General features: G+C 41.9%; 1 protein-coding gene across 5 annotated transcripts in view; it reads right to left on the bottom strand.

Moving 5' to 3' along the window:
* Positions 1–13,142, bottom strand: part of mypn (myopalladin) — a 441,574-nt gene that overhangs the window by 164,219 nt on the left and 264,213 nt on the right. The window lies entirely within an intron of this gene.

Genomic DNA, 13,142 nt, shown 5'->3' with positions numbered 1-13,142 from the left:
GACGTTTTCCTATCGCTCTATTCCTATCGACATCTTCCTATCGCTCTATTCCTATCGACGTTTTCCTATCGCTCTATTCTCATCGACGTTTTCCTATCGCTCTATTCCTATCGACGTTTTCCTATCGACGTTTTCCTCTCGCTCTATTCCCATCGACGTTTTCCTATCGACGTTTTCCTATCGCTCTATTCCTATCGACGTTTTCCTATCGCTCTATTCCTATCGACGTTTTCCTATCGCTCTATTCCTATCGACGTTTTCCTATCGCTCTATTCCTATCGACGTTTTCTTATCGCTCTATTCCCATCGACGTTTTCCTATCGATGTTTTCCTATCGCTCTATTCCCATCGACGTTTTCCTATCGCTCTATTCCCATCGACGTTTTCCTGTCGACGTTTTCCTATCGGACTTTTCCTATCGACGTTTTCCTATCGCTCTATTCCTATCGACGTTTTCCAATCGCTCTATTCCTATCGACGTTTTCCAATCGCTCTATTCCTATCGACGTTTTCCTATCGCTCTATTCCTATTGATGTTTTCCTATCGCTCTATTCCTATTGATGTTTTCCTATCGCTCTATTCCTATCGACGTTTTCCTATCGCTCTATTCCTATCGACGTTTTCCTATCGACGTTTTCCTATCGACGTTTTCCGATCGACGTTTTCCTATCGCTCTATTCCTATTGATGTTTTCCTATCGCTCTATTCCTATCGAAGTTTTCCTATCGCTCTATTCCTATCGACGTTTTCCTATCGACGTTTTCCTATCGACGTTTTCCGATCGACGTTTTCCTATCGACGTTTTCATATCGCTCTATTCCTATCGATGTTTTCCTATCGCTCTATTCCTATCGACGTTTTCCTATCGCTCTATTCCTATCGACGTTTTCCTATCGACGTTTTCCTATCGACGTTTTCCGATCGACGTTTTCCTATCGACGTTTTCCTATCGCTCTATTCCTATCGATGTTTTCCTATCGCTCTATTCCTATCGACGTTTTCCTATCGATGTTTTCCTATCGCTCTATTCCTATCGACGTTTTCCTATCGCTCTTTTCCTATCGATGTTTTCCTATCGCTCTATTCCTATTGATGTTTTCCTATCGCTCTATTCCTATCGACGTTTTCCTATCGACGTTTTCCTATCGATGTTTTCCTATCGCTCTATTCCTATCGACGTTTTCCTATCGCTCTATTCCTATCGACGTTTTCCTATCGCTCTATTCCTATCGATGTTTTCCTATCGCTCTATTCCTATCGACGTTTTCCTATCGCTCTATTCCTATTGACGTTTTCCTATCGCTCTATTCCTCTCGACGTTTTCCTATCGCTCTATTCCTATCGACGTTTTCCTATCGCTCTATTCCTATCGACGTTTTCCTATCGCTCTATTCCTATCGATGTTTTCCTATCGCTCTGTTCCTATCGACGTTTTCCTATCGCTCTGTTCCTATCGACGTTTTCCTATCGCTCTATTCCTATCGACGTTTTCCTATCGCTCTATTCCTATCGACGTTTTCCTATCGCTCTATTCCTATCGACATCTTCCTATCGCTCTATTCCTATCGACGTTTTCCTATCGCTCTATTCCTATCGACATCTTCCTATCGCTCTATTCCTATTGACGTTTTCCTATCGCTCTATTCCTCTCGACGTTTTCCTATCGCTCTATTCCTATCGATGTTTTCCTATCGCTCTATTCCTATCGACGTTTTCCTATCGCTCTATTCCTATCGACGTTTTCCTATCGCTCTATTCCTATCGACGTTTTCCTATCGCTCTATTCCTGTCGACGTTTTCCTATCGCTCTATTCCTATCGACGTTTTCCTATCGCTCTATTCCTATCGATGTTTTCCTATCGCTCTATTCCTATCGACGTTTTCCTATCGCTCTATTCCTATCGACGTTTTCCTATCGCTCTATTCCTATCGACGTTTTCCTATCGCTCTATTCCTATCGACGTTTTCCTATCGCTCTATTCCTATCGACGTTTTCCTATCGCTCTATTCCTCTCGACGTTTTCCTATCGCTCTATTCCTATCGATGTTTTCCTATCGCTCTATTCCTATCGATGTTTTCCTATCGCTCTATTCCTATCGATGTTTTCCTATCGCTCTATTCCTATCGATGTTTTCCTATCGCTCTATTCCTATCGACGTTTTCCTATCGCTCTATTCCTATCGACGTTTTCCTATCGCTCTATTCCTATCGACGTTTTCCTATCGCTCTATTCCTATCGACGTTTTCCTATCGCTCTATTCCTCTCGACGTTTTCCTATCGCTCTATTCCTATCGATGTTTTCCTATCGCTCTATTCCTATCGATGTTTTCCTATCGCTCTATTCCTATCGATGTTTTCCTATCGCTCTATTCCTATCGATGTTTTCCTATCGCTCTGTTCCTATCGACGTTTTCCTATCGCTCTGTTCCTATCGATGTTTTCCTATCGCTCTATTCCTATCGACGTTTTCCTATCGCTCTATTCCTATCGACGTTTTCCTATCGCTCTATTCCTATCGACGTTTTCCTATCGCTCTATTCTCATCGACGTTTTCCTATCGCTCTATTCCTATCGACGTTTTCCTATCGACGTTTTCCTATCGCTCTTTTCCTATCGACGTCTTCCTCTCGCTCTATTCCCATCGACGTTTTCCTATCGACGTTTTCCTATCGCTCTTTTCCTATCGACGTCTTCCTATCGCTCTATTCCCATCGACGTTTTCCTATCGCTCTTTTCCTATCGACGTCTTCCTATCGCTCTATTCCTATCGACGTTTTCCTATCGCTCTATTCCTATCGACGTTTTCCTATCGCTCTATTCCTATCGACGTTTTCCTATCGCTCTATTCCCATCGACGTTTTCCTATCGATGTTTTCCTATCGCTCTATTCCCATCGACGTTTTCCTATCGCTCTATTCCTATCGACGTTTTCCTATCGCTCTATTCCTATCGAAGTTTTCCTATCGCTCTATTCCCATCGACGTTTTCCTATCGCTCTATTCCGATCGACGTTTTCCTATCGCTCTATTCCCATCGACGTTTTCCTATCGACGTTTTCCTATCGCTCTATTCCCATCGACGTTTTCCTATCGACGTTTTCCTATCGGACATTTCCTATCGACGTTTTCCAATCGCTCTATTCCTATTGATGTTTTCCTATCGCTCTATTCCCATCGACGTTTTCCTATCGATGTTTTCCTATCGCTCTATTCCTATCGACGTTTTCCTATCGCTCTATTCCTATTGATGTTTTCCTATCGCTCTATTCCTATCGACGTTTTCCTATCGGTCTTTTCCTATCGACGTTTTCCTATCGACGTTTTCCTATCGACGTTTTCAGATCGACGTTTTCCTATCGCTCTATTCCTATCGACGTTTTCCGATCGACGTTTTCCTATCGATGTTTTCCTATCGCTCTATTCCTATCGACGTTTTCCTATCGACGTTTTCCTATCGCTCTATTCCTATCGGACTTTTCCTATCGACGTTTTCCAATCGCTCTATTCCTATTGATGTTTTCCTATCGCTCTATTCCCATCGACGTTTTCCTATCGACGTTTTCCTATCGCTCTATTCCTATCGACGTTTTCCTATCGCTCTATTCCTATCGACGTTTTCCTATCGCTCTATTCCTATTGATGTTTTCCTATCGCTCTATTCCTATCGACGTTTTCCTATCGGTCTTTTCCTATCGACGTTTTCCGATCGACGTTATCCTATCGACGTTTTCCTATCGACGTTTTCCTATCGACGTTTTCCTATCGACGTTTTCCGATCGACGTTTTCCTATCGCTCTATTCCTATCGACGTTTTCCTATCGACGTTTTCCGATCGACGTTTTCCTATCGCTCTATTCCTTTCGACGTTTTCCTATCGCTCTATTCCTATCGACGTTTTCCTATCGACGTTTTCCTTTCGATGGTTTCCTATCGCTCTATTCCTATCGACGTTTTCCTGTCGCTCTATTCCTATCGACGTTTTCCTATCGACGTTTTCCTATCGACGTTTTCCTATCGCTCTATTCCTATCGACGTTTTCCTATCGCTCTATTCCTATCGACGTTTTCCTATCGACGTTTTCCTATCGACGTTTTCATATCGATGTTTTCCTATCGCTCTATTCCTATCGATGTTTTCCTATCGCTCTATTCCTATCGACGTTTTCCTATCGCTCTATTCCTATCGACGTTTTCCTATCGACGTTTTCCTATCGACGTTTTCATATCGATGTTTTCCTATCGCTCTATTCCTATCGACGTTTTCCTATCGCTCTATTCCTATCGACGTTTTCCTATCGCTCTATTCCTATCGATGTTTTCCTATCGCTCTATTCCTATCGATGTTTTCCTATCGCTCTATTCCTATCGATGTTTTCCTATCGCTCTATTCCTATCGACGTTTTCCAATCGCTCTATTCCTATCGAAGTTTTCCTATCGCTCTATTCCTATCGACGTTTTCCAATCGCTCTATTCCTATCGATGTTTTCCTATCGCTCTATTCCTATCGACGTTTTCCTATCGCTCTATTCCTATCGACGTTTTCCTATCGCTCTATTCCTATCGACGTTTTCCTATCGCTCTATTCCTATCGACGTTTTCCTATCGCTCTATTCCTATCGACGTTTTCCTATCGACGTTTTCATATCGACGTTTTCCAATCGCTCTATTCCTATCGACGTTTTCCTATCGCTCTATTCCTATCGATGTTTTCCTATCGCTCTATTCCTATCGACGTTTTCCTATCGCTCTATTCCTATCGACGTTTTCCTATCGCTCTTTTCCTATCGACGTTTTCCTATCGCTCTATTCCTATCGACGTTTTCCTATCGCTCTATTCCTATCGACGTTTTCCTATCGCTCTATTCCTATCGATGTTTTCCTATCGCTCTATTCCTATCGATGTTTTCCTATCGCTCTATTCCTATTGACGTTTTCCAATCGCTCTATTCCTATTGACGTTTTCCTATCGCTCTATTCCTATCGACGTTTTCCTATCGCTCTATTCCTATCGACGTTTTCCTATCGCTCTATTCCTATCGATGTTTTCCTATCGCTCTATTCCTATCGACGTTTTCCTATCGCTCTATTCCTATCGACGTTTTCCTATCGCTCTATTCCTATCGACGTTTTCCTATCGCTCTATTCCTATCGATGTTTTCCTATCGCTCTATTCCTATCGACGTTTTCCTATCGCTCTATTCCTATCGACGTTTTCCTATCGACGTTTTCAAATCGACGTTTTCCAATCGCTCTATTCCTATCGACGTTTTCAAATCGACGTTTTCCTATCGCTCTATTCCTATCGACGTTTTCCTATCGCTCTATTCCTATCGATGTTTTCCTATCGCTCTATTCCTATCGACGTTTTCCTATCGCTCTATTCCTATCGACGTTTTCCTATCGACGTTTTCCAATCGCTCTATTCCTATCGACGTTTTCCTATCGACGTTTTCCTATCGACGTTTTCCTATCGCTCTATTCCTATCGATGTTTTCCTATCGCTCTATTCCTATCGACGTTTTCCTATCGACGTTTTCCTATCGATGTTTTCCTATCGACGTTTTCCGATCGACGTTTTCCTATCGCTCTATTCCTATCGACGTTTTCCTATCGCTCTATTCCTATCGACGTTATCCTATCGCTCTATTCCTATCGACGTTTTCCTATCGCTCTATTCCTATCGACGTTTTCCTATCGCTCTATTCCTATCGACGTTTTCCTATCGCTCTATTCCTATCGACGTTTTCCTATCGCTCTATTCCTATCGACGTTTTCCTATCGCTCTATTCCTATCGACGTTTTCCTATCGCTCAATTCCTATCGACGTTTTCCTATCGCTCTATTCCTATCGACGTTTTCCTATCGCTCTATTCCTATCGACGTTTTCCTATCGCTCTATTCCTATCGACGTTTTCCTATCGCTCTATTCCTATCGACGTTTTCCTATCGCTCTATTCCTATCGACGTTTTCCTATCGCTCTATTCCTATCGACGTTTTCCTATCGCTCTATTCCTATCGACGTTTTCCTATCGCTCTATTCCTATCGATGTTTTCCTATCGCTCTATTCCTATCGACGTTTTCCTATCGCTCTATTCCTATCCACGTTTTCCTATCGCTCTATTCCTATCGACGTTTTCCTATCGCTCTATTCCTCTCGACGTTTTCCTATCGCTCTATTCCTATCGATGTTTTCCTATCGCTCGATTCCTATCGACGTTTTCCTATCGCTCGATTCCTATCGACGTTTTCCTATCGCTCTATTCCTATCGACGTTTTCCTATCGCTCTATTCCTATCGATGTTTTCCTATCGCTCTATTCCTATCGACGTTTTCCTATCGCTCTATTCCTATCGACGTTTTCCTATCGCTCTATTCCTATTGATGTTTTCCTATCGCTCTATTCCTATCGACGTTTTCCTATCGCTCTATTCCTATCGACGTTTTCCTATCGCTCTATTCCTATCGACGTTTTCCTATCGCTCTATTCCTATCGACGTTTTCCTATCGCTCTATTCCTATCGACGTTTTCCTATCGCTCTATTCCTATCGATGTTTTCCTATCGCTCTATTCCTATCGACGTTTTCCTATCGCTCTATTCCTATCGATGTTTTCCTATCGCTCTATTCCTATCGACGTTTTCCTATCGCTCTATTCCTATCGACGTTTTCCTATCGTTCTATTCCTATCGACGTTTTCCTATCGCTCTATTCCTATCGACGTTTTCCTATCGCTCTATTCCTATCGACGTTTTCCTATCGACGTTTTCATATCGACGTTTTCCTATCGCTCTATTCCTATCGACGTTTTCCTATCGCTCTATTCCTATTGATGTTTTCCTATCGCTCTATTCCTATCGACGTTTTCCTATCGCTCTATTCCTATTGACGTTTTCCTATCGCTCTATTCCTATCGACGTTTTCCTATCGCTCTATTCCTATCGACGTTTTCCTATCGACGTTTTCCTATCGACGTTTTCCTATCGACGTTTTCCTATCGCTCTATTCCTATCGACGTTTTCCTATCGCTCTATTCCTATCGACGTTTTCCTATCGACGTTTTCCTATCGACGTTTTCCTATCGATGTTTTCCTATCGCTCTATTCCTATCGACGTTTTCCTATCGACGTTTTCCTATCGACGTTTTCCTATCGCTCTATTCCTATCGACGTTTTCCTATCGCTCTATTCCTATCGACGTTTTCCTATCGCTCTTTTCCTATCGATGTTTTCCTGTCGCTCTATTCCTATCGACGTTTTCCTATCGCTCTATTCCTATCGATGTTTTCCTATCGCTCTATTCCTATCGACGTTTTCCTATCGCTCTATTCCTATCGATGTTTTCCTATCGCTCTATTCCTATCGACGTTTTCCTATCGCTCTATTCCTATCGACGTTTTCCTATCGCTCTATTCCTATCGATGTTTTCCTATCGCTCTATTCCTATCGATGTTTTCCTATCGCTCTATTCCTATTGATGTTTTCCTATCGCTCTATTCCTATCGATGTTTTCCTATCGCTCTATTCCTATCGATGTTTTCCTATCGCTCTATTCCTATCGATGTTTTCCTATCGCTCTATTCCTATCGACGTTTTCCTATCGCTCTATTCCTATCGATGTTTTCCTATCGCTCTATTCCTATCGACGTTTTCCTATCGCTCTATTCCTATCGATGTTTTCCTATCGCTCTATTCCTATCGACGTTTTCCAATCGCTCTATTCCTATCGATGTTTTCCTATCGCTCTATTCCTATCGACGTTTTCCTATCGCTCTATTCCTATCGACGTTTTCCAATCGCTCTATTCCTATCGACGTTTTCCTATCGCTCTATTCCTATCGATGTTTTCCTATCGCTCTATTCCTATCGACGTTTTCCTATCGCTCTATTCCTATCGACGTTTTCCTATCGACGTTTTCCTATCGATGTTTTCCTATCGCTCTATTCCTATCGACGTTTTCCTATCGCTCTATTCCTATCGATGTTTTCCTATCGCTCTATTCCTATCGATGTTTTCCTATCGCTCTATTCCTATCGACGTTTTCCTATCGCTCTATTCCTATCGATGTTTTCCTATCGCTCTATTCCTATCGACGTTTTCCTATCGCTCTATTCCTATCGACGTTTTCCTATCGCTCTATTCCTATCGATGTTTTCCTATCGCTCTATTCCTATCGACGTTTTCCTATCGCTCTATTCCTATTGATGTTTTCCTATCGCTCTATTCCTATCGATGTTTTCCTATCGCTCTATTCCTATTGATGTTTTCCTATCGCTCTATTCCTATCGATGTTTTCCTATCGCTCTATTCCTATCGATGTTTTCCTATCGCTCTATTCCTATCGATGTTTTCCTGTCGCTCTATTCCTATCGATGTTTTCCTATCGCTCTATTCCTATCGACGTTTTCCTATCGCTCTATTCCTATCGACGTTTTCCTATCGCTCTATTCCTATCGACGTTTTCCTATCGCTCTATTCCTATCGACGTTTTCCTATCGCTCTATTCCTATCGACGTTTTCCTATCGCTCTATTCCTATCGATGTTTTCCTATCGCTCTATTCCTATCGACGTTTTCCTATCGCTCTATTCCTATCGACGTTTTCCTATCGCTCTATTCCTATCGATGTTTTCCTATCGCTCTATTCCTATCGATGTTTTCCTATCGCTCTATTCCTATCGATGTTTTCCTATCGCTCTATTCCAATCGACGTTTTCCTATCGCTCTATTCCAATCGACGTTTTCCTATCGCTCTATTCCTATCGACGTTTTCCTATCGCTCTATTCCTATCGATGTTTTCCTATCGCTCTATTCCTATCGATGTTTTCCTATCGCTCTATTCCTATCGACGTTTTCCTATCGCTCTATTCCTATCGATGTTTTCCTATCGCTCTATTCCTATCGACGTTTTCCTATCGCTCTATTCCTATCGATGTTTTCCTATCGCTCTATTCCTATCGACGTTTTCCTATCGCTCTATTCCTATCGATGTTTTCCTATCGCTCTATTCCTATCGATGTTTTCCTATCGCTCTATTCCAATCGACGTTTTCCTATCGCTCTATTCCTATCGACGTTTTCCTATCGCTCTATTCCTATCGATGTTTTCCTATCGCTCTATTCCTATCGATGTTTTCCTATCGCTCTATTCCTATCGACGTTTTCCTATCGCTCTATTCCTATCGATGTTTTCCTATCGCTCTATTCCTATCGACGTATTCCTATCGCTCTATTCCTATCGATGTTTTCCTATCGCTCTATTCCTATCGATGTTTTCCTATCGCTCTATTCCTATCGACGTTTTCCTATCGCTCTATTCCTATCGATGTTTTCCTATCGCTCTATTCCTATCGATGTTTTCCTATCGCTCTATTCCTATCGACGTTTTCCTATCGCTCTATTCCTATCGACGTTTTCCTATCGCTCTATTCCTATCGACGTTTTCCTATCGCTCTATTCCTATCGATGTTTTCCTATCGCTCTATTCCTATCGACGTTTTCCTATCGCTCTATTCCTATCGACGTTTTCCTATCGCTCTATTCCTATCGACGTTTTCCTATCGCTCTATTCCTATCGACGTTTTCCTATCGCTCTATTCCTATTGATGTTTTCCTATCGCTCTATTCCTATCGACGTTTTCCTATCGCTCTATTCCTATCGACGTTTTCCTATCGCTCTATTCCAATCGATGTTTTCCTATCGCTCTATTCCTATCGACGTTTTCCTATCGCTCTATTCCAATCGATGTTTTCCTATCGCTCTATTCCTATCGATGTTTTCCTATCGCTCTATTCCAATCGATGTTTTCCTATCGCTCTATTCCTATCGATGTTTTCCTGTCGCTCTATTCCTATCGATGTTTTCCTATCGCTCTATTCCAATCGATGTTTTCCTATCGCTCTATTCCTATCGATGTTTTCCTATCGCTCTATTCCTATCGACGTTTTCCTATCGCTCTATTCCTATCGACGTTTTCCTATCGCTCTATTCCTATCGATGTTTTCCTATCGCTCTATTCCTATCGACGTTTTCCTATCGCTCTATTCCAATCGATGTTTTCCTATCGCTCTATTCCAATCGACGTTTTCCTATCGCTCTATTCCTATCGACGTTTTCCAATCGCTCTATTCCTATCGACGTTTTCCTATCGCTCTATTCCTATCGATGTTTTCCTATCGCTCTATTCCTATCGACGTTTTCCAATCGCTCTATTCCTATCGATGTTTTCCTATCGCTCTATTCCTATCGACGTTTTCCAATCGCTCTATTCCTATCGACGTTTTCCTATCGCTCTATTCCTATCGATGTTTTCCAATCGCTCTATTCCTATCGATGTTTTCCTATCGCTCTATTCCTATCGACGTTTTCCTATCGCTCTATTCCTATCGACGTTTTCCTATCGCTCTATTCCTATCGATGTTTTCCTATCGCTCTATTCCTATCGACGTTTTCCTATCGCTCTATTCCTATCGATGTTTTCCTGTCGCTCTATTCCTATCGACGTTTTCCTATCGCTCTATTCCTATCGACGTTTTCCTATCGCTCTATTCCTATCGACGTTTTCCTATCGCTCTATTCCTATCGACGTTTTCCAATCGCTCTATTCCTATCGACGTTTTCCTATCGCTCTATTCCTATCGACGTTTTCCTATCGCTCTATTCCTATCGACGTTTTCCAATCGCTCTATTCCTATCGATGTTTTCCTATCGCTCTATTCCTATCGACGTTTTCCTGTCGCTCTATTCCTATCGACGTTTTCCTATCGCTCTATTCCTATCGACGTTTTCCTATCGCTCTATTCCTATCGATGTTTTCCTATCGCTCTATTCCTATCGACGTTTTCCTATCGCTCTATTCCTATCGATGTTTTCCTATCGCTCTATTCCTATCGACGTTTTCCTATCGCTCTATTCCTATCGATGTTTTCCTATCGCTCTATTCCTATCGATGTTTTCCTGTCGCTCTATTCCTATCGACGTTTTCCTATCGCTCTATTCCTATCGATGTTTTCCTGTCGCTCTATTCCTATCGACGTTTTCCTATCGCTCTATTCCTATCGATGTTTTCCTATCGCTCTATTCCTATCGACGTTTTCCTGTCGCTCTATTCCTATCGACGTTTTCCTATCGCTCTATTCCTATCGACGTTTTCCTATCGCTCTATTCCTATCGATGTTTTCCTATCGCTCTATTCCTATCGACGTTTTCCTATCGCTCTATTCCTATCGATGTTTTCCTATCGCTCTATTCCTATCGACGTTTTCCTATCGCTCTATTCCTATCGACGTTTTCCTATCGCTCTATTCCTATCGACGTTTTCCTATCGCTCTATTCCTATCGACGTTTTCCTATCGCTCTATTCCTATCGACGTTTTCCTATCGCTCTATTCCTATCGACGTTTTCCTATCGCTCTATTCCTATCGATGTTTTCCTATCGCTCTATTCCTCTCGACGTTTTCCTATCGCTCTATTCCTATCGATGTTTTCCTATCGCTCTATTCCTATCGACGTTTTCCTATCGCTCTATTCCTCTCGACGTTTTCCTATCGCTCTATTCCTATCGACGTTTTCCTATCGCTCTATTCCTCTCGACGTTTTCCTATCGCTCTATTCCTCTCGACGTTTTCCTATCGCTCTATTCCTATCGATGTTTTCCTATCGCTCTATTCCTATCGACGTTTTCCTATCGCTCTATTCCTATCGATGTTTTCCTATCGCTCTATTCCTATCGATGTTTTCCTATCGCTCTATTCCTATCGACGTTTTCCTATCGCTCTATTCCTATCGATGTTTTCCTGTCGCTCTATTCCTATCGATGTTTTCCTATCGCTCTATTCCTATCGACGTTTTCCTATCGCTCTATTCCTATCGATGTTTTCCTATCGCTCTATTCCTATCGACGTTTTCCTGTCGCTCTATTCCTATCGACGTTTTCCTATCGCTCTATTCCTATCGACGTTTTCCTATCGCTCTATTCCTATCGATGTTTTCCTATCGCTCTATTCCTATCGACGTTTTCCTATCGCTCTATTCCTATCGATGTTTTCCTATCGCTCTATTCCTATCGATGTTTTCCTATCGCTCTATTCCTCTCGACGTTTTCCTATCGCTCTATTCCTATCGATGTTTTCCTATCGCTCTATTCCTATCGACGTTTTCCTATCGCTCTATTCCTATCGACGTTTTCCTATCGCTCTATTCCTATCGATGTTTTCCTGTCGCTCTATTCCTATCGACGTTTTCCTATCGCTCTATTCCTATCGATGTTTTCCTATCGCTCTATTCCTATCGACGTTTTCCTATCGCTCTATTCCTATCGACGTTTTCCTATCGCTCTATTCCTATCGATGTTTTCCTATCGCTCTATTCCTATCGACGTTTTCCTATCGCTCTATTCCTATCGACGTTTTCCTATCGCTCTATTCCTATCGATGTTTTCCTATCGCTCTATTCCTATCGATGTTTTCCTATCGCTCTATTCCTATCGATGTTTTCCTATCGCTCTATTCCTATCGACGTTTTCCTGTCGCTCTATTCCTATCGACGTTTTCCTATCGCTCTATTCCTATCGACGTTTTCCTATCGCTCTATTCCTATCGATGTTTTCCTATCGCTCTATTCCTATCGATGTTTTCCTATCGCTCTATTCCTATCGACGTTTTCCTATCGCTCTATTCCTATCGACGTTTTCCTATCGCTCTATTCCTATCGATGTTTTCCTATCGCTCTATTCCTATCGACGTTTTCCTATCGCTCTATTCCTATCGATGTTTTCCTATCGCTCTATTCCTATCGACGTTTTCCTATCGCTCTATTCCTATCGACGTTTTCCTATCGCTCTATTCCTATCGATGTTTTCCTATCGCTCTATTCCTATCGATGTTTTCCTATCGCTCTATTCCTCTCGACGTTTTCCTATCGCTCTATTCCTATCGATGTTTTCCTATCGCTCTATTCCTATCGACGTTTTCCTATCGCTCTATTCCTATCGACGTTTTCCTATCGCTCTATTCCTATTGATGTTTTCCTATCGCTCTATTCCTATCGACGTTTTCCTATCGCTCTATTCCTATCGATGTTTTCCTATCGCTCTATTCCTATCGACGTTTTCCTATCGCTCTATTCCTATCGACGTTTTCC

This window comes from Heptranchias perlo, chromosome 21 (assembly GCF_035084215.1).
Source record: "Heptranchias perlo isolate sHepPer1 chromosome 21, sHepPer1.hap1, whole genome shotgun sequence".
Taxonomy (NCBI): Eukaryota; Metazoa; Chordata; class Chondrichthyes; order Hexanchiformes; family Hexanchidae; genus Heptranchias; species Heptranchias perlo.
This window is presented reverse-complemented; position numbering and strand designations above follow the sequence as displayed.